Raw genomic sequence first — 25,698 nt, 5'->3', positions numbered from 1 at the left:
CCAACGCCCGGGAGGCCACATGGTGGGAGCATGTGCCGCGATGTATCTCCTCAAATAGTGCGCCCCCTTCGTCTTGGGGCACGCAGACGAGCTTGACTCCATTCGCACACCTGCGGTAGAGGTTCCCATCTACCGCGGCGTACATTTTGGCTTGCCGGGCAACTTGCTCCGCGGCAATGTCGTCTTCCGGGAGGGCCTCTCCCTTTAGGTAGCAGGCGATTTCCACCGCCCAGGGAGGGTTCTTCCTGTCAACGCATGCCGCTACGTCAGCGGCATGGAACCCCGTTGTCGCGAGGTTCCCTTCGGTTGCAGGAGGGGCTTCCCCGGCAGTCGGCTCGGGGGCGACCGAGGGCGCAGCTTGCCTGTGCCAGAACACCCCCGCCGGAGGCTTCCAGCATTCCGCCGCCATCTTGGACAGTTCGTCAGCCGCGAAGTTGTCCTTCCGCTTGACGTGCTCAAATCGCAAACCCTTGAACTTGCGTTCTAGCTTGTGTACTTCCTCCACGTACGGTGCCATCTGTGGGCAGTCGTAGTCCTTGTTGACCTGGTGGATCATGAGCTGGGAGTCCCCGCGAACGACCAGGCGCTTGATGTCCCGAGCGATTGCTGCACGCAACCCGGCAATTCTTGTTAGTGGAGTTCGGAAAATCGAGGTGGATAGCCAACCTCAACTGATCCCCCATCGATGACTTGATGACGACCCCAGCGCCAGCTCCCTGGAGGCTGAACACGCCGTCAAAGTACAGTATCCAGTGCCCTTCGTCAGGTAGGCTGGTCTCCGGCTCCTCCTCTTCTGCACCCGTCGATGTCCACTCCGCGACGAAGTCCGCCAGGGCCGCACTCTTGATGCTCTTGGAGTTGGTGAAGTGCAGATCGAACTCTGACAGCTTCATACTCCACTCGGCCACCCTCCCGGTGGCTTCACGGTTGGTGAGGGCTCGCTCAAGGAAGAACCCTGCCACCACCGTGACGTGGTGCGCCTGGAAGTAGTGGCGCAGCTTGCGGGACACGAGCAGAATCTCCAGGAGAAGCTTCTGAATCTGCGGGTACCTCGTACGAGCGTCGCGCAGCACCGTGTTGACGAAGTACATCGGGTGCTGCACGAGCCGCTTGCGTGGTGCCGACGCTGCCAGCTCGGAGGTGGTCCCTAGGTCCAAGGCGGTTGCCGGGGGCCGTTCAGCCCCCTGCCCCACAGCCTCAGTCCCCAGAACGTCTTCCTTCCTCTCGGCAACCAACACCGAGCTGACCACCTGGTCAGGCGCTGCTAGGTAGAGTAGCAGCGGCTCGCCCGGCCTAGGGGCGACGAGGACGGGAGGCGACTTGAGGTATTGTTTGAGATCCTGGAACGCCACCTCGGCCTCGGGGGTCCACTCTATTGGGCCCTTCTTCTTCATCACCTTGAAGAAAGGCAGGGCGCGTTCGCCCAGCCTCAAGATGAAGCGGCCCCGCGCGGCAGCGCAGCGGTTGAGGCGCTGGACGTCCTTCACCTTGCGGGGAGCCTCCATCTTCTCGATAGCTTCTATCTTCTGTGGGTTGGCTTGTATCCCCCTGTGCGAAACCAAGAAACACAGGAGCTGACCCGAGTCTACACCGAAGGTGCACTTCCCAGGGTTCAGCTTGAGTTTGATCCTACGGAGGTTATCAAACGTCTCCCGCAAGTCATCAATCAGCGAGTCCCCGCACTTCGACTTGATGACGATATCGTCCATGTAGGCCTCCATGTTGCGGCCTAGCTGGGGTCTCAAACACTCGCGCAGCGTGCACTGGAATGTTGAGCCCGCGTTCTTCAACCCGAAAGGCATGCACGTGTAGCAGTAGCAGCCAACCGGGGTGATGAAAGTTGTTCTCTCCTCGTCTTCCACTGCCATCTTGATTAGATGGTAGCCGGAAAAAGCATCTAGAAAGCTCAGCAAGTCGCAACCAGCAGTCGCAAAAAGCATCTAGAAAGCATCTTGATACAGGGAAAGGATCCTTGGGACACGCACGGTTAAGATCAGGAAAATCTACACACATGCGAAGCTTATTCCCCGCCTTGGGCACTATTAGAGGGTTAGCTAACCAAGTGGGATACAGAACTTTCATGATAGCCCCCGTAACCTTGAGCTTGTCCACCTCTTGCTTGATGAAATCTTTGCGCTCCTGCGCTTGCCGGCGGATCTTCTGCTTGACGGGGCGGGCGTCCGGGCGCACCGCAAGTCGATGCTCAATCACCTCCCTAGGGACTCCGGGGAGGTCAGAAGCTCAGCAAGTCGCAACCAGCAGTCGCAAAAAGCATCTAGAAAGCATCTTGATACAGGGAAAGGATCCTTGGGACACGCACGGTTAAGATCAGTAAAATATACACACATGCGAAGCTTATTCCCCGTCTTGGGCACTACTACAGGGTTAGCTAACCAAGTGGGATACAGAACTTTCATGATAGCCCCCGTAGCCTTGAGCTTGTCCACCTCTTGCTTGATGAAATCTTTGCGCTCCTGCGCTTGCCGGCGGATCTTCTGCTTGACGGGGCGGGCGTCCGGGCGCACCGCAAGTCGATGCTCAATCACCTCCCTAGGGACTCCGGGGAGGTCAGAAGCTCCGGAGGCTTTTGCACTAGAGTGTGCAGGTCCGCCATGGTTCCTGGACGCTTGTAGCCGCCCTGGAATGCGCTCACAAACTGCTTGCTCAGGTCCGCACAACTAGCGATGGACTCAGCAGGCAGGTGGAGCAGCCAGGTTCTCGCTGATCCTTTCAGGACCATCGGGAACCAGTTGGCTCTGACCTTGTCGTCGGCGCCGATGGCTTGCATCCCCAACGTATAGGTCAGGAGGAAATCCTTGGGATTCACGGTCCCATCATACGTACCGAGCGCGGGCGATCGAAACTTGCGGGGCCATGTCACCCGCCGCAGCTCGCGCGTGAACGCGGTGCAGCCATCCTCGGGGCCCATAGGAGCATCCTCCTGGTCCTCCGGGCGTTTGCTCTCTACCTCGTGCCGGCGCCAGTGCTCCAGGCGCTGACGCAGATCCTCCTGCTGGCGGGCATTCAAGATGCCCCACGCGTCACCTCGCGTGACGGTGGGCGACGAGTCCGAGGAACCCTCCGGGTCTTCGCCTCCCGGGACTCCCTGCGGGGCAGGGTTTGTCTCACTCATTCCAATTTCATAATAAAACGAATGGATTGAACTGGGTAGGAGCATTGATGTGTCTACTCAATGTGCCTAGATTAATACGAGCATGGATGTTTCTACCCCGTGTCCAATAGAAATAAAACTATTTGGTTAAAAATGATAGGATGAAACATTGATACTTTTATGCAAATAGCCAAACCCTACATAGCCAAAAGATGCATGTACTTGGTAGGTCCTTTTATAACTTTGGTGAACTTGCCAATACATTCAATGTATTGACCACTTAGTGGCTACAATTAATAATGCAGGTGAATCTCACAAAGAGTGAGGTTCGTCGATGATCTTTGGGTCATGTGCTTACATTCTAACATGCTCTCTCCTTTGGGAGTAGTTGTGGCCCATTTGCTCCACCTTTTTCTGCTGCCGTTTGTGAAACAATATTTTGTTTTCTTGAAACTCTATCTGTTATGCTGACCCAAGGGGTTATGCAAGGTTGTAGGTACTATTAAATTCTGGATGATGCGATGTAATAAAGTACTTTGACCTTTGTTTCTGGATATTTCATCAAGAAACTGTGTGTGCTAGTGAGTCGATCTAGGAACTAGCACAGTAACACAGAGATCGAACCCGGTACGGGGGCGGTCGTTTCAGATGGTATCAGAGCAATGTGTTGTCTGTAGGAACGTGATCCTAGCTTGGATTAGGATAAGACCAAACCTTAGGAATATTTCTTATCCCTATCTGATCTTTATAAATATTTTATTCCTTATCCCTATTCATCTAAATCATTGCATTTACATCTTACATATGCATGACATGTTTGTTGATTTATTTTACATATAAACCAAATACCATGCCATTATACCACAGATGCATATCTTCTTTTTGTTTATTATACCAACCACCACTATAATCATGTTGTCATGTTATACACATATTATCATGCATCCAAATTTTATTTGCAATTCCACCTTTAATTATAATTCTGGTCATTTTATCCACTCTTCTACCTTTATCTTTTATTCTACATACATCCGACCTTTTGATCATGTCACTGACACTCCCTTACCTTTCCTTCTTTGGTTTCTATAGATGGAAAGCCCACCACCACCCTTCGGCAACGTGCCGCCGTTCACCCGCGTCTACTACCCCTCCACCGACGACGAGCAGTTGTTCAGTGTCCCTTTGGCGGCACTATGTGCGTTCCTCGACCTACCACCTCCCAGGTTCAGAGGTCGAGTCCAGTCCGCCGTGCCAGAAGGATGGCAGCCACGGTGGGAGATTGAGGCGAAGATCCGCGGGCGTGAGATCGCGCCTGCTACTCCGGATATCTCCTTCATCACCCGCTACCGCACCTTCGAGCAAGGCCTTCAGTTCGCCATGCAGTGCGCCTTCGCACAGGTGTGCCGGGACTATCGGCCCGAGTTTCCCGAGGACTCCCCTTTCTGTCTCTTTGGAAGGCGGAACCACACGTGCCAGGCTGTGCCAGCAGCCGACGACCAGGAGGTGTCCAAGGTGGCCGCCCAGTTTGAGAGCATGGAGAAGAACACCGAGAATCTGGAGACCTGCCTCGGTGAGGAAATGACCAGAGCTGATGATGCGGAGAAGCTAGTCGCTAATCTGCTGGAGGAGAAGACCCAATGGTAGGAGGACAAGGCATTGCTGTAGAACAGTATCCTCAACATGGGAGGCGCCATTGACCAGCTGAAGTATGAGAGAGATCAGGCTGCGAGCAGTTCAAGGCTTTCATCGAAGCAGCCGCTGCTGCAGCCGCACCCGCACCCGCCGCTGCGCCAGCTACCGCACCGGCGCCTGTTCAGACCCCACCTCCACCGCAGGATCAGGAGATGGAGCCTCAGGAGGGAGTACCGACTGAGGAGGAAGAGCCCCAGGAGGTCCACGAGATTGACACCCCTACCTCCAACACCCGCTCCAAGAAGAGGGCTAATGGAGCCGCGACATCAGCCACACCTTCCTAGTCCTAGTCGATGCCTGCTAGTTGTTATCAGTTTTTATCGTTATCAATATTGCGAGATAGTCATGGACCATACAATCTATGTGTATGGCAATGTAGACCGTTTGCTTTTTCCATACTCTTTTATTTATGGGTAGTGTCCCATCGTGAACAAGTGTGATTTGCTATCTTTTTCAAAACCTTTTTTTTATGAATGCTTGAGTGTATGATTGAGATATGCTTGTGTTAATATATGGTTTTGTGGGGGTTTTAGACATTCTTAACTCTATTCTATCTATATCCTCATCTATGCTACCCTAAACAAATGCCTCCGAGACCCCAAAACCCCGCCAACAACGCTGAGGCCGGCAATGCCGAAGTAGACGGGAATGCTGCCACCATGTAGCAACTGTTGGCCGCGCAGACCTAGTTTCTGCAGTTGATTAGTTAGCAAATGGCCAACAACAACAACAATCAGCAGAAAAACAACAACCAGCAGCACCACCCACCTCAAGTGGATATGCTGACCAGATTGCTGAGATTGCACCCGCCTACCTTTTCCAGCTCCACTGAGCCCATTATCGCTGACGACTGACTTCGTTCAGTCCACAAGAATTTGGTCACCATCAACTGCAATGATGAAGAGAAAATGAGGTTTGCAGCTCACTTGCTTGAGGGACCCGCAACATCTTGGTGGGAGAATTTTCAGATCACCACCCCCATCGAGAACGTCACCTGGGACATGTTCCAGGAAGCCTTCCGCACCGCCCACATCTCTGCGGGGGTGCTCAGTCTGAAAAAGAAAGAGTTTCACAGACTGCGATAGGGAGGCCGCTCTATGTCGGAATATATAGAAGTTTTCAACCAGCTGTCCCGCTACGCGCTGAACGATGTGAACACCGATGCCAAGCGCAGAGAGAAGTTCTTGGACGGTCTGAACGACGAGCTGTCGGTTCAACTTGCTGTTGCTTACACCCCCACCTACCAGTCCTTGATCGACAAGGCCATCATTTTGGAAAGCAAGCTCACCCAAATGGAGAGCCGCAAGAAGAGACTTCACCAAGGAGGCTCTCACATTGGCCCGCACCAGAAGCAGCGAACCTCCTATGATGGAAGCGGCGGCACCTCCTTGAGCAGGAACGGGAACCATAACAGCCACCGCAGTGGAGGTAATGGTCACCACCACCGCCAGGGAAGCCAAGGACACCACCACCAGGGTGGCAATGGGAACCGGCCCCATCAGCATCAGCATCCGTCTACTTGCCCAAGGCCCACCAATGGCAACGGCAATGGCAGGAACAACGGCAACGACCAGAACAATGGTCAGAACCACAACGCCAACAAGGACCTGAGCAAGGTGGAGTGCTTCAAGTGTCACAAACTGGGACACTATGCCACCAACTGCCCGGAGAACCAGGATAGCATTGGAAGCAAGCCCAATCCGTTCCAGAAGGGCCACGTGAATCACGTGGACGTGGAAGAGATCACCGAGAACCAGGTATCATACTTGGCACTTTCCACGTTAATGATTTTGAAGTACTAGTTCTATTTGACACTGGTGCATCACATTCGTTCATTTCAAGAGTATTGGTAGAAAGAGGCAAACTACCCTCTGAGACCATGGGTAGACCCATGAAAGTGAACTCACCGGGTGGGACAATTGTAGCAACCCGACACCGCCACCAGCTACCCCTAAGTATTGGGAGGCACACTTTTCCCTCTGACCTCATATTGATAGACTCCTGAGGTCTGGACCTAATCCTAGGTATGGACTGGTTGACCTTGTATGAAGGATTAGTAGACTGTGCCTAGAGGACTGTCACGCTTACAACCCCTGACCAAAGACGCATTCGGTACAAGTCAACCCATGTAGTTAAGAAACCCAAGGTTAATGCTCTTAAGGCGGTTAGCATGGACGAAGTACCAATAGTAAAGGAATACCCGGACGTATTTCCAAAGGAATTACTAGGCATGCCACCGGACCGTGACGTTGAGTTTCTCATTGAGTTAATGCCAGGAAGTGGCCGACCCATAGCCAAGAGACCATATAAGATGGCTATGGATGAGTTAAAGGAATTAAAGAAACAGCTTGCCGAGCAGCTGTCAAAAGGTTTCATCCGCCCCAGTTCATCACCCTGGGGAGCACCTGTCCTGTTTGTAGAAAAGAAGGACAAGAGCCAACAGATGTGTATTGACTATCGTTCACCAAATGAGGTGACGATAAAGCATAAATATCGTTTGCCCATAATCAATGATCTTTTCGATCAATTGAAGGGAGCTCAAGTGTTCTCAAAGATCGATCTGAGATCAGAATATTTTCAGCTGAAGATCCGAGAAGCAGATATTCCCAAAACAGCTTTCACCACTAGCTATGGACTTTATGAGTACACTGTGATGCCTTTTGGTTTGACCAATGCGCCTGCATACTTCATGAACATGATGAACAAGGTGTTCATGGAATTCTTGGACAAGTTTGTCGTGGTTTTCATCGATGATATCTTGGTGTATTCCAAGAGCAAAGAAGAGCATGAGCAGCATCTGCGCATGATTTTGGAGAAGCTGAGAGCGCACAAATGCCAAATTTAGCAAGTGCGACTTTTGGTTGTCAGAAGTTAGCTTCCTTGGACACATAGTGTCAGGAGTCGGAGTAGCTGTTGACCCAGCTAAGGTTGCAGCAGTTACAGAATGGGAGGCACCAAAGAACGTCGGAGAAGTCCACCTTTTCCTTGGACTTGCTGGTTACTACCGTAGGTTCATTGAGAATTTCTCCAAAATAGCAAAACCCATGACTGAGCTCTTAAAGAAGGAGAAGAAGTTTGCCTGGAATGAGAAATGTGAAGAGAGCTTCCAGGAATTGAAGAAAAGACTAGTGTCTGCACCCATCCTCATTTTACCTGACCTGCAAGAGGATTTTCAAGTATACTATGACGCCTCACGTCAAGGATTGGGAGGAGTGTTAATGCAGGGGAGAAGAGTTGTAGCGTACGCTTCACGCCAACTAAAGAGCCATGAAGGCAACTACCCCACGCATAATTTGGAATTGGCCTCGGTAGTGCACGCCTTAAAGACCTGGAGACACTACCTGATGGGGAAACACTGTGAGTTGTTTACTGATCACAAGAGCCTGAAGTACATATTCACCCAGAAGGAGTTAAATCTGAGGCAGAGAAGATGTTTGAGCTGATAAAAGATTATAATCTGAACTTGCAATACCATCCAGGCAAGGCTAATGTGGTAGCCGATGCTTTGAGCCGCAAGGGCTATGTGAATGCTCTGATAGTTGGGGAATTACCGCCAGAGTTATGCGAACAATTCAAAGACCTCAGACTGGAAATAGTACCGGAAGGTTATTTAGCCACTTTGGAAGTATAGCCCGTGTTGCTGGATAAGATTAGAGAAGCACGGAAGGGTGACTTGGAAATAAAAGAGAATATGATTACCGGAAAGGCCAAAGATTTTCGAGAAGACGACCAGGGTAACATATGGTTCGGAAAACGCATTTGCGTACCGCAGGATCTGGAAATCAGAAAGTTGATACTGCAAGAAGCCCACGACTCACCGTACTCAATCCACCTTGGAAACACGAAGATGTACATGGACCTAAAGGAAACATTTTGGTGGTCCGGATTGAAGCGAGACATCGCAGAATTTATTGAGTTGTGCGATGTGTGCAGCAGAGTTAAGCCAGAACACTAGAAACTAGCACGATTGCTAAGACCACTGCCAATACCATACTGGAAGTGGGATAAAGTAGGCTTGGACTTTATCACCGGTTTACCAAGGACCAGATTAGGATATGATTCCATATGGGTAGTGGTTGACCGTTTGACCAAGGTTGCCAACTTTATACCGGTAAAGACTACATACACCAGTGCTCAGTTAGCGAAACGCTACATGTCCAGAATAGTGTGTTTACACGGAGTACCCAAGGAAATAGTTTCAGACAGAGGTACCCAATTTACCTCAAGATTTTGGGGACAGCTACATGAGTCTCTAGGAATGAGACTGGAATTCAGTACAACGTTTCATCCGCAGACAGATGGACAGACCGAGAGAGTAAATCAAATCCTCGAGGATATTCTGAGAGCCTGCGCTCTAGATTATGGATCCAGTTGGGATGACAATCTACCGTATGTAGAATTCTCGTACAACAACAGTTTCCAAGCCAGCATAGGAATGTCACCGTTTGAAGCTTTGTATGGAAGGAAGTGCAGAACACCATTGTTATGGGATGGTGTAGGAGACCGTGGCCTATTCGGTCCGGATATGATAAAGGATGCCGAGGAAAAGGTTAGACTCATCCGAGACAGGCTGAAGGTAGCTCAGTCAAGACAGAAGAGGGGGTTAGGTCTGTAACATCCAAAAAATTCAAACTCTTTCATATGCATTGCACTCATGAGCATCATGCCACATTTGCATTCTTGAATCAAGATTTGAATTCCAAAAAGGCTTTAAAAAGATTTTATTTATATTTAAACCTTAGGTGTTTCATCCAAGATTTGAACCGCCCGAGCCAGACCGGCCCAGGTGTGCGCGTGCAGGGAAAGCCCCTGCCCCTGTCAGGGTCGTCTTCCCCGCAGGGAAAGCCCCTGCCCGTCACGCCGCCGCGTCCGCACCGCCGAATCCGCACGCCATCCCCACCGCGCCCATCAGCTCCGTGATCCCTGCAGCCTGCCGCCCGCGTCCTTATAAAGCCCGAGCTCCCCCTCATCTTTCCCCTCTTTCGCTTTCGCAAATCCTGCGCGCACACCGCCGCGGTTCCTCGCCGTCGCTCGCCCCTGTCGCCGCCACTTCCTCGCTCGCCGCCGGAGACAGGAAGGGTAATCTTCGACACCGCTTGCCCCTTCGACTTCCTCTCACCCTCGCTCACCTTGTGACGCGCTTCATTTGGTTCATGGTGCACCGCAGCCCGTGGTCGCCAACGACCGAAGCTCCACCGCCGGCCGCCACCTCTTCGTCGTCCTAGGCAAGCACTCCGTCATCCCCGAGCCTCACCGACGCCACCGACGTCTCTGCCTCGCCAAGCCGCATCTCTCGCGCTCTTCCCCGACCCGAGACCTCACCAAAAACGCCCGCCGCCGCGTCCTCACGTCGCCAGAGACTTTGCCGGAAACCTAGCGCCGCCGCCGGTAAGCTCGAATTAGATCACTTAACTCACCGAACCGGTACGCGATCTGGGCCGCCCGATCCCCTTTAAGTGAGATCTGACGGCTCCGATTTAATCCCAACCCGAACCAGTACGCGCGAATCAGATCACGCCCCGTGTCCCTGATTAAAATGAAAACTTAATTCCCAGTTTAAATAAATGGCAGTTTTGCAGAAAAGCCCCTAGAACATCAAATGATCATAACTTTTAAACCCTTTGGCCTAAATTGACAAATTTTACCTTTCTGGAAAGCTCTTGACCTTTATAATCTTTTGGCATAGTTTAAATTTAATTTTTAATCACTTAACCACAGTCAAATTACAGAAAGGCTTTTAATGCCATTTAAATCATATCTTTTTGTTTGGAAATCCTTTTTAATTGAAACCAGTGCCTATATTTTTTTTATTGTCCTCTGTCCATTGGGATAGAGAAATAAATATTTTGAATTAAATTAATTGGCTTATGCCAATAAAACCTTGTATTAGGGTTTTAATCCCAAGTTTTTGCATTATGTTTTTAAACCTAATGCACTTATTTTAATTGCTAATGCTTTGGACCAGTTGATCGCCCGAATAAAATCAACCCAATCATGTCACATGTTTTGCATTGCATCATGGTATATATCTCTTTTTGATTGTATTGTATGTTTAAGTATGCATTGTTTGTATTTGTTTAGTTTTCTCGGAGAGCGAACTGTGTGATTGCGAAGAGTGCTTGAATACCAACTGCTATCAAGACAAGTTCACTTTGACCATCATCATATTATTTTATTATGCACTAGTTTTTTTTTAGTTGCATTGTTAGGATTATTATTGTATCTATGCTAGCTATGATCTCTCCTAGTAATATAGGATACCCTTGCCATGTCCTCACCACCAATTGCCAACGTAGTAGTAAATGCTATGCTATGTTAGTATACGAGGGTTGGTATTATTAAAATGTGATAATATTGAATTAAAGTATAGTTTTCCTAGTGTATGGCAAAACAAGTAATTCAATGAACCGTCCTGGGTGGGCTGCTTTGAGTATTTGAGATGTATGCGACGTCAGGTCCATTTCTATGAGTCGTCTCGCCTTTTCTATGGGAGCGCCTGCGTCGCAAATGTGGGATGCCACCCGGGGTAACCAGAGACTAGACTAGTTTCCTTTTTAGTAGCTTCCAGTACAACCACATGGTATTATGGGCTCTGCCAGGATGGATGTAAGAAATATGAACCCGCATCTGATGTAACATCGGTATGTAGCAGTGTAGGTGGGGGCGCGTCCCTCAGGTGGTCTGGGGGATTATGTTCTGAAAATTCCTGTAGTCGATGCCGTTGCTACTCTACCCTGAGGACAGCAAAGGATTAACACGTCGATTTCTTGTGGGGAATGTGTACAACCTCTCGAGAGTGTCAAACTAAGTACTTAGCCATGTCCCTGGTTATGGACAATTATGAGCGACTAGATTTGGGGGTTGTAAGGAAAGTCTCACTCATTCCAATTTCATAATAAAACGAATGAATTGAACTGGGTAGGAGCATTGATGTGTCTACTCAATGTGCCTAGGTTAATAGGAGCATTGGTGTTTCTACCCCGTGTCCAATAGAAATAAAACTATTTGGTTAAAAATGATAGGATGAAACATTGATACTTTTATGCAAATAGCCAAACCCCACATATCCAAAAGATGCATGTACTTGGTAGGCCCTTTTATAACTCTGGTGAACTTGCCAATACATTCAATATATTGACCACGTAGTGGCTGCAATTAATAATGCAGGTGAATCTGACGAAGAGTGAGGTTCGTCGATGTTCTTTGGGTCATGCTCTCTCCTTTGGGAGTAGTTGTGGCCAATTTGCTCCACCTTTTTCCACTACCGTTTGTGAAACAATATTTTGTTTTCTTGAAACTCTATCTGTTATGCTGACCCAAAGGGTTATGCAAGGTTGTAAGTATTATTAAATTCTGGATGATGCGATGTAATAAAGTACTTTGACCTTTGTTTCTGGATATTTCATCATGTAACTGTGTGTGCTAGTGAGTCGACCCGGTACGGGGGCGGTCACTTCATGTGCCACAGCAACTTGGCATGCGGAGTGGCGAGGACCGTACCGCACCCCAAGGGGCGGGGCGCCACGTATGCTGCGTTGACCCGGCGCGCGTGGTGGCAAGCCCCTCTCCCGCGCCTATAAAAGGGGCGTCCCTGCCATGGAACGGCTAAGAGCGAAGCCAAGGAAGAGGCTGCGAAGGCGAGCGGTACTGCAAAGGCGCGATGGTAGTGCATGCCATCAGCGCCCAGCGCCGACGGGTGCACTGCCGTCGCGCCCTTGCCGCATCCCTCCACCGAGCCCACTCGAAGGGGTGACGCAGAGACACGGTGGTAGTGCATCCCACCAGCGCTCGGCGCCGGCGGATGCACTGCCGCCCTGTCCTTGCCACACCTCGTCTAGTGAGCGGCTCCGGGGCGAGGGTTGCGGCGGAGACACTTTGGGGGTGCATTCAATCAGCGCTCAGCGCTGACAGGTGCACGACTGTAGTGTCCCTGCCGCACCCCTCCCGAGGGCGCCTCCGGAGGCGAGGGTCCTCGCAACGATGCTGTGACGGCGCCGGTGCCGGCGTTTGCCGTTCGCTCCGGCCCACCCCAGCGTCCCTGCTGCGTCCCTCAAGTACACTTTCCCCAAGCAGTGAGGGCTGCTGTGGGGACGCCGTGATGTCTTTGCCACCCGCGGCTACCAGTGGTGGCGAGGATGTCACGGCGTCCCTATTGCACGCCTCGGAACAGGTTCCTCCGAAAGCAAGGGCTCTTCCAAAGGCGAGGGTCGCAGCGGAGACGCGGCGGGAGCATCGTCATTGGCGCTTGTCGCTAGCGGCGATCCTGCCTCGGTGTTCCTGCCGCATCCTTCAAACAGGCTGTCTCAGGGGCGGCATACCAGGCGCACCCTTTCGGCAAGCGTACCGAGCACGAGACCAAACGAAAAGCTAAGCGCTTGAACCTGAACGGTAGACTCTCTGAGAACTAAACGAAACAGAACTCTACCTCGCTAAGTGTGGCCCCGAAACCTGCGTGTGGCTGGGGTGTTAGAAGGATGCTTGTGGGGGGAGTGCGCTCCCGGTGCGGCTTCCGGGTCCGCCCCGGGAGGGCATGGCTTGGTGTAATTACCCCGCAAGCGGAGTGGCTCGCCGCTGCTGCTTGGCCCCAGGTCGGCACGGCGGGTCCATCCTGGGTCCCTGGTCTGGTCAAGGGTGAGGCGCGCGAGTCCCCAACAACACAAAGCACAACACACAAGGGCGAAGGGATCCACCGCGCGAGGCAGCCCCAGGGGCAAGGAACAGGATTAAGCAGAACTAAAGAACTAGGTTAACAAAGTAGCAAATGATTACGCGAACTAATGAAACGGTAATTGTTCAAATGGCGCCAAGCGCCGTGCTTGCAGGAACGAAAGCAAAAGAAGGTAAACAAGGAAACAGCAAAGGCCGGCAGGGGCTAGTTGCCGGCATCCTCCGCCGGGGGCTCCGGGGACGACTCGGGGTCCGGCTTCCGCTGCATCCGCTCGACCACCTCGTCGACAAACCCACTCACCGCCTGAGTGTGGGTGGGTTCGTCCTCGCTCGTCCCGGCAACCTCCCAGGCGTAGTTGGCAACCTCGTTAGCGCCAAACTTGGCGATCCAGACGTCGAGCGCCCCGAACTTCCCTACCAAGTCGAAGAAGAACGGGATCAGCGTGGAGACGTCCGTGCCATCCACCTCCGCGGCCTGCAGTTGGAACCGAGGCAGCAGGTCACGCAGCGCTTGGGCGATCTTGAGCAGCTTCTTGGTCTCCAGCTACCGTGGCCCGATCAACGTGCCGTGATGGAGCCGGGCGTCGAGTGTGGCCTTCTTGGCCTTGCGGAGGCGGCTCGCCAGCGACGCGAGCTCCACGGCTTGAGTCGCGTTGTCCTCACCGGCTTTGGCGAGCTCCTCCCGGACAGTGGCCCGCCCGGTCTCGAGCCGGGCCGCTTTGTCCTTGGCGGCGTTGAGATGGATCTCGTGCCGGGCTGACGCGTCCACCGCGCTTTCGGTGGCCCTGATCTGCACCTCCAGCTTGACGCGCAGGCCTTGGATCTCGCCGAGATAGTTGGCGATCAGATCGCTCTTCTCGTCGATCTGAGCCTGGGCCACTGCGAGCACCTCGGCGTGCTCCTTCTTGGTTTCCCCTGAGCTGCCACCAGCGAGTCCAGAGCTCCTTGGAGCTCGGCGCGCTGAGTCTCCAGCCGCCGGTAGAGCTCCTCTTCTGGGACGACCGGTAGAGCTCCCGTTGCTCCTCCTCCGCAACCTCCCCCTCACCCGCGCCCGGGGACTACGGGGCTGGCGAGGTTGACGCGCCCCCGGCAGGGACCGCCCCTTGCGGGGCAGCAGAAGAATCCGCGCCAGTGGCATCTGCATCCGCTCGCGCGTCGCCGGATCACCGCCGCCACTACGGCCGGCGCAGCAGGGCTTGGCGTGGGGATTGCCTCCGGCTCCTCTGCCGTCCCCGTAACCCCGACGTCAGAGTCGGGGTCAACCACCGTAGCACCCGCTCCCGGTGCGGGCGTGCTAGGGCCTACAACAGCGAGAAATATGAGAAGTGAGAAGCTAAACGAGTTGCCCGGAGGCAGACACGGGGGGCTATGGATGATTACCTTGCGAGGCCACTGGGTTTGCGGGGCGAGTCTTCCCTTCCTCCTCCGTCCCGGCAAGTGCGGGAGGTTTTCTGCGGAAAGAGAAGGTACAGTTGCAGGATTAACTGTCAAATGGAAATGCCGGTAAGGAAGCGGGAAGGAGTTGTACCTATTGCCGGCACCACCTCCATCGAGGCTGGGTCGCCGGCAGATGCGGTGGCAGTGCCGCTGGCCCCAGTGTCAGCCGGGTCGGCACCGCTACCGGCGTCCACGCGTGCCTTCTTGCTTGGCGCGACAAGCGGGGAATCGACCCTCCCCCTCTTGCCAGCGCTTGCCGACGAATCGGCCGTCGAGGGGTTGCGCCGGAGTGCGAAGCCTCGGAAGACCCCCCGAGCGGGCGGGGCGGTGGGAGCCCGTGGGGTTGCCGCGGCCTGGGGCACCGCGCGAACCGTCTATGGGGCCGCCACGGCGTCGGAGGTCATCGCTTGTGTGGCCGCTGCCGCGGCTCCAGCCGCTGCCGGGGTGGTTGCCGCTGAGGTGCCGGCGGACGCCCCCAAGGCGGCCGCGGGGCGTCCGCCGTCGCGGAGCTGGTAGCCGCCGCAGCCCCCGTGGAGGTAGTGTAACATCCCAAAATTTCAAACCTTTACATGTGCATTGCATCCATGAGCATCATGACACAATTGCATGTTTGAATTCAAATTTTGAATCACAAAAGGCTTTAAGAGATTTTGTTTACATCCCTGTAACCTTTGGTTTTTCAAACCAATAGGGTTGAGGTATAAAAAGGGTTTAGTGCATATATAAACTATCCCATAATTTTTGGATAATTATTTGGAGTTGAAAAAGTATTTTATTTAAACAGATATATGGCCCTAAAGGCATTTATAGGGCAAATGTATATTTACATATTTTATTTTGAGGAGAAACTACTTCCAAAAGTTGTATCATGGTAGAACATGATTCTACAAATTTTCTGGATTTTATTTGGGCCAATTCGGAGTTCAAAATCAAAAGTTATCAAAGGATTGAGAAAAAAAAAAAGAAGAAGAAAACCGGACCGAACCGGACCAGCCCGGTCCGCCCGCGCGCGCGCCCGGGCCGCTGACAGGCGGGGCCCGCCTGTCAGGGCCTTCTTCCCCGATGGAAGGCGCCGCGATCCCCGCGTGCTTGCCGTTTTCGCCACTGCGCGCCGTCTCCGCCGCAATCCCCTCACTCCGTCACGTTCTCGCCGCCCCGAGCGCGTCCCTATAAAGCCCTCGCCCCCGCCGTTCTTTTCCCCCTGCTCGCCCCCGCTCGAACGCCGCCAGGCCGCCCCGATTTCTCGCCGTTGAAGCTCCGTCCGCCACCGTTTTTCCTCTCTCCGACGACGTCGCGGTGAGACACCTTCGAAGCGGCCGCCCTCTCTCTGTTTCCCTCTCTCTCGCGCTTCTTCTGACGCGCGCGCCGACGTTTTTGGTCCACTGCAGCGCCCGCCGACCGCCACTCGAAGCCTCGCCGGAGTCCGCCGCCCGCGCCGTCGCGTCTCCGCCGTCCTAGGCAAGCCCTCCGGCCTCCCGAAGCCGTACCGACCCCGTCCCCGTCTCCGCCGTGCCGCGCTGCGCCGACCCCGGCCATCCCTGCGCCGCCCGCGTCGCCGGAGCACCCCGCGCGCGCCGCCGCCCGTGCCGCGCCGTCGCCGGAGAAGGTCGCCGGAACCCTAGGTAAGCCCGAGAGCCCCCGTCCGTCCGATCTTTGATCAACGGCTCGGATTAGATCGGGTTAATTCCCTTAAGTGAACCGGTACGCGCCTATCAGAAGCTGCCACGTGTCACCCGGTTTTTATAAAATAAAAATGTAATTTTAATCCCCCGGAATTATTAAAAGGCACTTTTGCAGATAGGCCCCTGTAACTTCAAATGATCATAACTTTAAATCTGTTTGGCCAAATTTAGTGATCCACACCTTTTTGGAATCCTTAATAAATTTAGAATCTTTTGGCACTGTCCAATTTAAAATTTGAATAATTGAATCACATTCAAATTACAGATTAGGGTTTTATGCCTTTTAAATCATAACTAATTATCTAGAAGTCCTTTTTGAATGAAACAAGTGCCCAAAATTTTGTTTTATTGTCCTCTGTCCAATGAGACAGAGAAACAAATATTTTTGAACTAATCTATCTGGCTGATGCCAATAAAACCTCATTTTAGAGTTTAAACCCTAGCCATTGCAATTTATTTAAAAACCCTAATTGCATGTGCTTAATTATCAACGCCTTGGACCAGTAGATCACCCAAATAAAACCAACCCACTCATGTCACATGTTTTGCATCACATCATGGCATACATATTCTTTTGTCATGTTTGAATTGTGTGTTTATGTGTGTGTATATGTTTGTTGATTGTATAGTATTCTCGGAGAGCGAACCTTGCGATTGTGACGAGTGTTTGAACTCCAACTACTATCAAGGCAAGTTCACTTTGATCATTTACCCATTATTTTATTATGCACTAGATTTTATTAGTTGCATTGTCAGGATTATTATTGTATCTATGCTAGCTATGATCTGTCCTAATAGTATAGGATTCCTTTGTCATGACCTTACCACCAATTGCCATCGTAGTACTAAATTGCTATGCTATGATAATATAGGAGGGTGGTATTAATACAATGTGATACTATTGAATTACAATATGAATTTCCTAGCGTATGGCAAAACAAGTAATTCAATGAACCATCCTGGGTGGGCTGCTTTGAGTTTTTGGTTGTCGTGACGTTAGGTCCATTTCTATGGGGCCCGCTGAGTCGTCTCTCCGTGTGATTCGGGAGCGTCCATGGTCGTCTCCCCGTGCGATTCGGGGAGCGCCTGCGTCACAATGTGGGATGCCACCCGGGATAACCAGAGACTGGACTAGTTTCCTGTTTAGTAGCTTCCAGTACAACCACATGGTATTATGGGCTCTGCCAGGATGGATGTAAGAAATATGAACCTGGATCCGAGGTGACATCGGTATGTAGCAGTGTAGGTTGGAACGCGTCCCTCAGGTGGTTTGGGGGAATATGTTCTGAAAATTCCTGTAATCGATGCCGTTGCTACTCTACCCTGAGGACAGCAAGGGATTAACACGTCGATTTCTTGTGGGTAAAGTGTACCACCTCTCGAGAGTGTCAAACTAAGTAGTTAGCCGTGTCCCCGGTTACGGACAATTATGAGCAACTGGATATTGGAGCTGTAAGGAAAGTCTTACTCATTCAAATTTCCTAATAAAATGAATGGTTTGAACTGGGTAGGAGCATTGATGTTTCTACTCAATGTGCCTAGGTTAATAGGAGCATGGGTGTTTCTACCCCGTGTCCAATAGAATTCAAAACTATTTGTCTAAAAATGATAGGATTTGAATAATGATGCTTTTATGCAAAATAGCCAAACCCCACCTAGCCAAACTATGCATGTACTTGGTAGGACCTTTATAACTCTAGTGAGCTTGCCAATACATTCAAATGTATTGACCACGTAGTGGCTGCAATTAACAATGCAGGTGGATCCGACGATGAGTGAGGTTCGTCGTTTTGTCATGGGTCATGTGCTTACATTCCAACATGCTCTCACCTTGGAGTAGTGTGGCCCTTATGTTCTACCCTTTTCCGCTGCAGTATTTTGAAATATTGTTTTATGATGTTGAAACAGTATTTGTTTTATGATGGCCCCAGAGGTCATGCGAGGTTGTAAGTACTATTAAATTCTGGATGATGCGATGTAATAAAGTACTTTGACCTTTGTTTCTGTATATTTCATCATGAAACTGTGTGTGCTAGTGAGTCGATCCAGGGACTAGCACGGTAAGCACAGAGATCGAACCCCCAGTGAAGGGGGGGGATCGCTTCAGGTAGCCGCGGCCGCTGCATGCACCCTTGATCTGCGCACGATCAGGGGCGCATCATCACTGTTCTCATCCTCGTCGTCCACGGGGATGACTGCTTGGGTCGCGGCAAGCTGGCCCACCTCGTCGTCCGAGGACCGAAGGGAGGGCCCGCTGACTTCCAACCCGCCCCCCTTCTCTTCAAGCACCTGCTTCCCGCGAGTTGCGGGCAGAGGAGCATGCGGGGTCCGAGTGGGGGAGTCGTCCATCAGCCCCCACTCGTTGCAGGGCGGGAAGGAGGTGATGATGTCATTCAGCCCCGGAACGCCGGCGTGGAGGGAGATGACCCCCGACGGGAACCCCGTGGCGGGAACATCCTCGTCAGAGATCCCCTTCACCCACACCTGGAGAGATTCTCGGTCCACGCCGTCACGGTGGAGGCGTGTCCTGTCCCTGGACCCCGTGTACATCCACGCGGGGCGGGAGCACAGTTGGAGTGGCGCGACTCGCCGGCTGATGAAGGTTCGCGCCACATCGACGTCGGTGAGCCCCGCGAGCCGCAAGGCCTTGATCTTCTCCACGATGGGGAGGAGATCGGCGTCGCGGTGGTACCGGTCCCGCCAGCCGCCATTGGGTTGCGGCAACTCGGTGGGCGAAAGGATGAACTCCTCGAGGTCTTCTACCCGGACCCAGCACCAGTCACCCCCCCATTCCTTCCCGATCTTCTTTTCCGACCGGACGATAAACTCGGACTTCATCCGGTCGCGGGCGCGGAACACCACCCCCGACGACATCGCATTCGCGTTATCGATCCGGGGGTAGAAGTAGTGCCGGAACAGTGCCACAGAGGACATTACTCCGACGAACGCTTCACAGAGAAACTAGAAGGTGGCGAGGAGATAAAGGGACATGGGATGGAGCTGCGCCACCCGCAGCTGGTACGACTCCATGAGCGCATGGAGGAACAGAGAGAACGGTGGCACCAATCCTGTGAGGATGAAGCGCCCGAACACCAGGAAATCGTTTTCCTGGTGGTCGGTGCTTGCGAGGAAGATCAGGGTCTCCCCGTGATCGTTGAACCCGGAGGCAACGGCGTGCCGGATCTTGGCCAGCGCCTCACAGTTGTAGCCGGGCCGGTAGAAGGCGAGCGTGGCCCTCATCGTCCGCTTCATGTCATCTTTGTCCGCGGTGGCCTTGGCGGCCGCCTCACTCTTGCTGGCCGCTGGTTTCTTTGGGGCCTTCACTTCCTTCCTCTTCCTAGTGGTGGGGGGCGCCATGGGGAGCGGGGGCGGAAGCTAGCAAGCCTCTTGGGTGCAAGATGCGAAAAGCTGGAGGAAGAAGGCTGGGGAGCTAAGTGTTTACCCCTCAACGCAGCAGTAAAAGCTTATAACACTCAGCCGTTCAGTAACGGCTGTTTCCGCACCCAGCGGGTGCGCTGGGATAATTACTAATCAGAGGAATAATGCGAAGAGAGGCCTTAACTTCCCTATTTAACGGCGGAATAATTACTAATCAGAGGAATAATACGGCGGAAATCTCGCACCCACCACTCCGTCCGTAACGGCGGGGTCCTTGGGATGGTGAAGAGACGCGGGCCCAAAGGCGAGTCGGGACCCACGCGTCGGGTTTGTCGGGGAACAGGTGTTGCCGGCCCACGCCCGGGGGCTACTATCGCACCCGTGGCACCCGGGGTGCCACCGCTGCACGACACGTGGGTCGCATCACTAGGTTCCCGGAAGGATCTCACCCCAGGCGGCACCGTGCAGGCTGCCTTGCAACCTACTAGCTCGAAAGGGCTAGCGGGGCTTCGGGGAATAATCCTGCCTGGGCACCTCCCGGGAAGGCACTTGCCGGGAGTAGGCATTCCTGGGCACAGGTTTCCGCCGTGAGGGCGGGGCCGAGCGAACAGAGTTGCAGCGCCACGTGGGCGCACGACGGGCGCCCAGTGTGCAGTTTCGTCAGGACAAGGAGTGAAGCGCACGACGCATTTAATGACCCGACAGGAGGGAGGTTATCCATCTAGTCAGGCAAACAGTGGCTGCCCAGGGATAGTTCTTAGGCCCTAGACCCCTAGCCGCGGGGTTGTCGCTCATGCATGCATGCCAGTGCATCGAGGATGAGCTGCCCAAGCTCCCTGCTCGCCACTTGTAATCCATGCACCGTGGCGCCTGTGGCATCCCCTTGGTTATAAAAGGAGGACCCCCGCCAACGGTCAAGGGGTTCGGGTTCGGGTTCCGATTCGCACATTCAACCAACAAGCAGTTCTCCACTCGTAATACCCAGAATAGCTAAGAGCACTTAGCCAAAAAAGAGCACCCGGGGACCCTTCCCCCGGCAACTTGTAAACACTCGATCTTATGATAATACAAGCTCAGACAAGCAAGAGGGTTTTACACCTCCGGGTGGCCCGAACCTGGGTAAAAAGCGTTTTCATGTTCATTGCATCCTTAAGCTTCGCATTGGCCTCGCCGGCGATCGCCGGAGCGATCCCCGTAGCCCACTGCCGAACCTAAAAGGGGGTGCCCGCGCATCCCCGGTGTCAGAGCCCCACGCGACGACACTTTGACAAGCTCAAGGGCCACATGAAACATTGCGTTGAAGAACTCCAGCTCGTGTTGTGGTCGCCGCGGACCACACCAAGTCGGGCGACGGGTCAAACTCCGTTTGCCTTCGTCTACGGGGCAGAACCTGTGCTGCCCCTCGAGCTCAAGTATGGGTCACCTGAGGCAGGAGGTTATCCAGTTTGAACTGTTTTTCGTGCATTTTGAAATTTTTGCTTTGCACCTTGGGCACTACAGGAATCTGACGTGCAGAGTAAAGATGAGGTGAAGGCATACTGTGATGCTCGTGGGGTGGTCACAGGTGTCGTCCTCTTGCGAGTAAGTTGTTCATATATGGCCATTACTTCGAGGCTTGATGCAGGAAACTGAGATAGGGCCAGTACCTCCACGCGGCGACTGATGGTCCCGCGCGTGTGGAGACCGGGGCAAGTGCAACACCAGCAACGGGCAAGAAAGCAAGAGACGTCGCAGATAGGCGATGGTTGTGCATCCCTTTGCGCTTGTCGCCGAGGGTGTCCCCACCATCGCGGCCCTGTCACATCTCTTATGGAACGACACCAGAAATGGCGGTGTAGTGGGCGAGGGGCGTCGCGAAGACGCTGTGGTGGTGCATGCCTCTACGCATGCCGCTGGAGGGTGCACTGCCACATCCTCCTTGCCACGGCTCTCAACAAGGTGCTACAAGACCAAAGAGAGCGAAAAGCTAAGTACTTTGTTTTAGGTCCTTAGCTCTTCCTTTAGTAACGCTGGTTTGCTGAGGTAAGCTCGGTCCCCGTGTTGCCGGAGCATAGGAAGGACGCTTACGGGGTGAGGACACGGGTCCGTCCTGGAGGCGTGCGCACTGGGGTAGTTAACTCGCAGGCGGAGTGACTAGCCGCTGCTGTTTGGTTCTAGGTCGGCACCGCGGGTCCGTCCCGGGTCCCTAGTCTGGCCAAGCATGTAGTTGGCGAGTCCCTGGATACGCTAGGCTAAAGCACGAGAAGGACAGAGCCCCTCCCCGGCAAGCTAGTCTTAGACAAAGAAGCAAGTAAAAGTAGCATTGGATATATTGAAGCTTGAGCAAATGAGTTAACAGATAACACTTGTGATGATAAGGGAAAGCTAACATAAAAAGTTTTAAGGCGCTATGCGCCACTTGTAGGAAAATTAAAAAAACAAAACAGGCAATCATGCGGGAGGTGCTCCCGGGGCGGCTACGACGGTGTCAGGTGCATTCTCTGCATCGGGGGCTTCTCCGGCAACCTCCTCATTAGCGGCTTCGGCTTCATCGACCTTGCTCCTGACGCTGCGGACTGGAATCCTACCTGCTCGCCCGCTCCGCCGCAGACCGCCTCACCAAGGGGACGTCGTCTTCCTCGTCGTCCTCCTCCGGCGCGACCCCGCTGGCTGCCGGGGGAGCGTCGTCATCGTCGTCATCATCGTCATCGCTGAGGTCTCCTCCGACGGCCAGCGAGGAGTCGTCGGAGTCCGAGCCCTCCGGCCTGACGGAGGCCTGGCCTTGGCCCCCCTTCCCCGAGTCGGCAGCCGGCTGTAACATCCCAAAATTTCAAACTTTTACATGTGCATTGCATCCATGAGCATCATGCCACAATTGCATATTTGAATTCAAATTTGAATCTCAAAAGGCTTTAAAAAGATTTTGTTTACACCCATTTTAAGCTTTGGTTTTTCAAACCAATAGGGTATATGTATAAAAGGGGTTTATTGCATATATAGGCTATCCCATATTTTTTGGATAATATTTGGAGTTGAAAAAGTATTTTATTTCAATAGGTGTATATAGCCCTAAAGGCATTTATAGGGCAAATGTGTTTTTATATATTTTATTTTGAGGGGAACCTACTCCTAAAAGTTGAATCATGGTAGAACATGATTTTACAAATTTTCTGGAATTTATATGGACCAATTTGGAGTTCAAACTCAAAAGATATCAAAGAAATGAGAAAAACAGAAAAAAAGAAAAGGTCTAAAAGAAAAAAAAAGGGTAAACTGGACCGGCCCGGCCGCTTTGGGCCGAACCGGCCCAGTCCGACCTCGCCCGACCGGCCCCGCCAGCCCGGTTGCCCGCACTCGCCCGCACCCGCTAACAGGTGGGGCCCACCTGTCAGGGGCTTCTTCCCCGGAAGGAAAGCGGCCGCGCCACCACCGCGATTTCCGGCCGCCGTCCCCGCGCGCCCGCCGCTGCAATCTCCTCCTCCGGCCTTCCTTTTTCACGCCCGAGCACGTCTTTATAATCTCCGCGACCCCCTCTCCTTTTCCCCCCCGTTTGCCCTCGCTCGCACGCCGCCAGGCCGCCGGAATCCCTCGCCGGAGCCGCCCCGCGCCACCGCGTCTTCTTCGACCTAGGCGACGACCCGCGCCGCCCGAGCCCACGCCGACCGCGCCCCCGTCTCCTCTGTGCCGCGCCGCGCCGTCCCCGGACCCCCCGCGTCGCCCGCCCCGCCAGAGCACCCCGCGCCGCCGTCTCCTCCCACTCCGGCCGCCCGCGCCGCCCGGTAAAACCCTAGAACTCCCCTCGTCCGTCCGATCCGGATCCGAGGGGTAAGATTAGATCCCGTTTTAAATTTTAACTGAATCAGTACGCACCAATTAGATGCTGACACGTGGCACCCGGTTTTGTAAAATAAAAATGTAATTTTAATCCCCCGGAATTAATAAAAGGCACTTTTGCAGATAGGCCCCTGTAATTTCAAATGATCCTAACTTTAAATCTGTTTGGCCAAATTTAGTGATCCACACCTTTTTGGAATCCTTAGGAAATTTAGAATCTTTTGGCACTGTCCAATTTCAAATTTGAATATTTGAATCACATTCAAATTACAGATTAGGGTTTTATGCCTTTTAAATCATAACTAATTATCTAGAAGACCTTTTTGAGTGAAACCAGTGCCCAAATTTTTTTTTTATTGTCCTCTGTCCAATCGGACAGATAAATAAATATTTTGAGTTAATCTATTTGGCTGATGCCAATAAAACCTCATTTTAGGGTTTAAACCCTAGCCATTGCAATTTATTTAAAAACCCTAATTGCATGTGCTTAATTATCAATGCCTTGGACCAGTAGATCACCCAAATAAAACCAACCCACTCATGTCACATGTTTTGCATCGCATCATGGCATACATATTCTTTTGTCATTTTGTATTGTGTGTTTTTGTGTGTGTATATGTTGGTTGGTTGTGTAGTATTCTCGGAGAGCGAACCTTGCGATTGTGACGAGTGTTTGAACTCCAACTACTATCAAGGCAAGTTCACTTTGATCATTTACCCATTATTTTATTATGCACTAGATTTTATTAGTTGCATTGTTAGGATTATTACTGTATCTATGCTAGCTATCATCTGCCCTAGTAGTATAGGATACCCTTTGTCATGACCTTACCACCAATCGCCATCGTAGTAGTAAAATACTATGCTACGATAATATACGAGTGTGGTATTATTACAATGTGATACTATTGAATTACGATATGATTTTCCTAGTGTATGGCAAAACAAGTAATTCAATGAACCATCCTGGGTGGGCTGCTTTGAGTTTTCGGATGTCGTGACGTTAGGTCCATTTCTATGGGGCCCGCTGTGTCGTCTCTCCGAGGTGACATCGGTATGTAGCAGTGTAGGTTGGAACGCGTCCCTCAGGTGGTTTGGGGGAATATGTTCTGAAAATTCCTGTAATCGATGCCGTTGCTACTCCATCTGGGGGACAGCAAGGGATTAACACGTCGATTTCTTGTGGGTAAAGTGTACCACCTCTCGAGAGTGTGAAACTAAATACTTAGCCGGGGAGGTCCCCCGGTTACGGACAATTATGAGCAACTAGACATCGGAGCTGTAAGGAAAGTCTCACTCATTCCAATTTCCTAATAAAATGAATGGTTTGAACTGGGTAGGAGCATTGATGTTTCTACTCATTGTGCCTTGGTTAATAGGAGCATGGGTGTTTCTACCCCGTGTCCAGTAGAATTCAAAACTATTTGTCTAAAAATGATAAGATTTGAATAATGATGCTTTTATGCAAAATAGCCAAACCCCACTTAGCCAAACTATGCATGTACATGGTAGGTCCTTTATAACTCTAGTGAGCTTGCCAATACATTCAAATGTATTGATCCCGTAGTGGCTGCAATTAACAATGCAGGTGGATCCGACGATGAGTGAGGTTCGTCGTTTTGTCATGGGTCATGTGCTTACATTCCAACATGCTCTCACCTTGGAGTAGTGTGGCCCTTATGTTCTACCCTTTTCCGCTGCAGTATTTTGAAATATTGTTTTATGATGTTGAAACAGTATTTGTTTTATGCTGGCCCTAGAGGTCATGCGAGGTTGTAAGTACTATTAAATTCTGGATGATGCGATGTAATAAAGTACTTTGACCTTTGTTTCTGTATATTTCATCATGAAACTGTGTGTGCTAGTGAGTCGATCCAGGGACTAGCACAGTAAGCACAGAGATCGAACCCTAATAAA

At 52.1% G+C, this 25,698-nt stretch overlaps 1 pseudogene; it reads left to right on the top strand.

Annotated features, from left to right (window-relative positions):
* Window positions 1–5,901: 5,901 nt before the first annotated feature.
* Window positions 5,902–25,698, top strand: part of LOC112270114 — a 34,832-nt pseudogene continuing 15,035 nt past the window's right edge.

This window comes from Brachypodium distachyon, chromosome 1 (assembly GCF_000005505.3).
Source record: "Brachypodium distachyon strain Bd21 chromosome 1, Brachypodium_distachyon_v3.0, whole genome shotgun sequence".
In the NCBI taxonomy this organism is placed as follows: domain Eukaryota; kingdom Viridiplantae; phylum Streptophyta; class Magnoliopsida; order Poales; family Poaceae; genus Brachypodium; species Brachypodium distachyon.
Note: the sequence above shows the minus strand (reverse complement) of the source record. Positions and strands in the feature narration are given on the sequence as shown.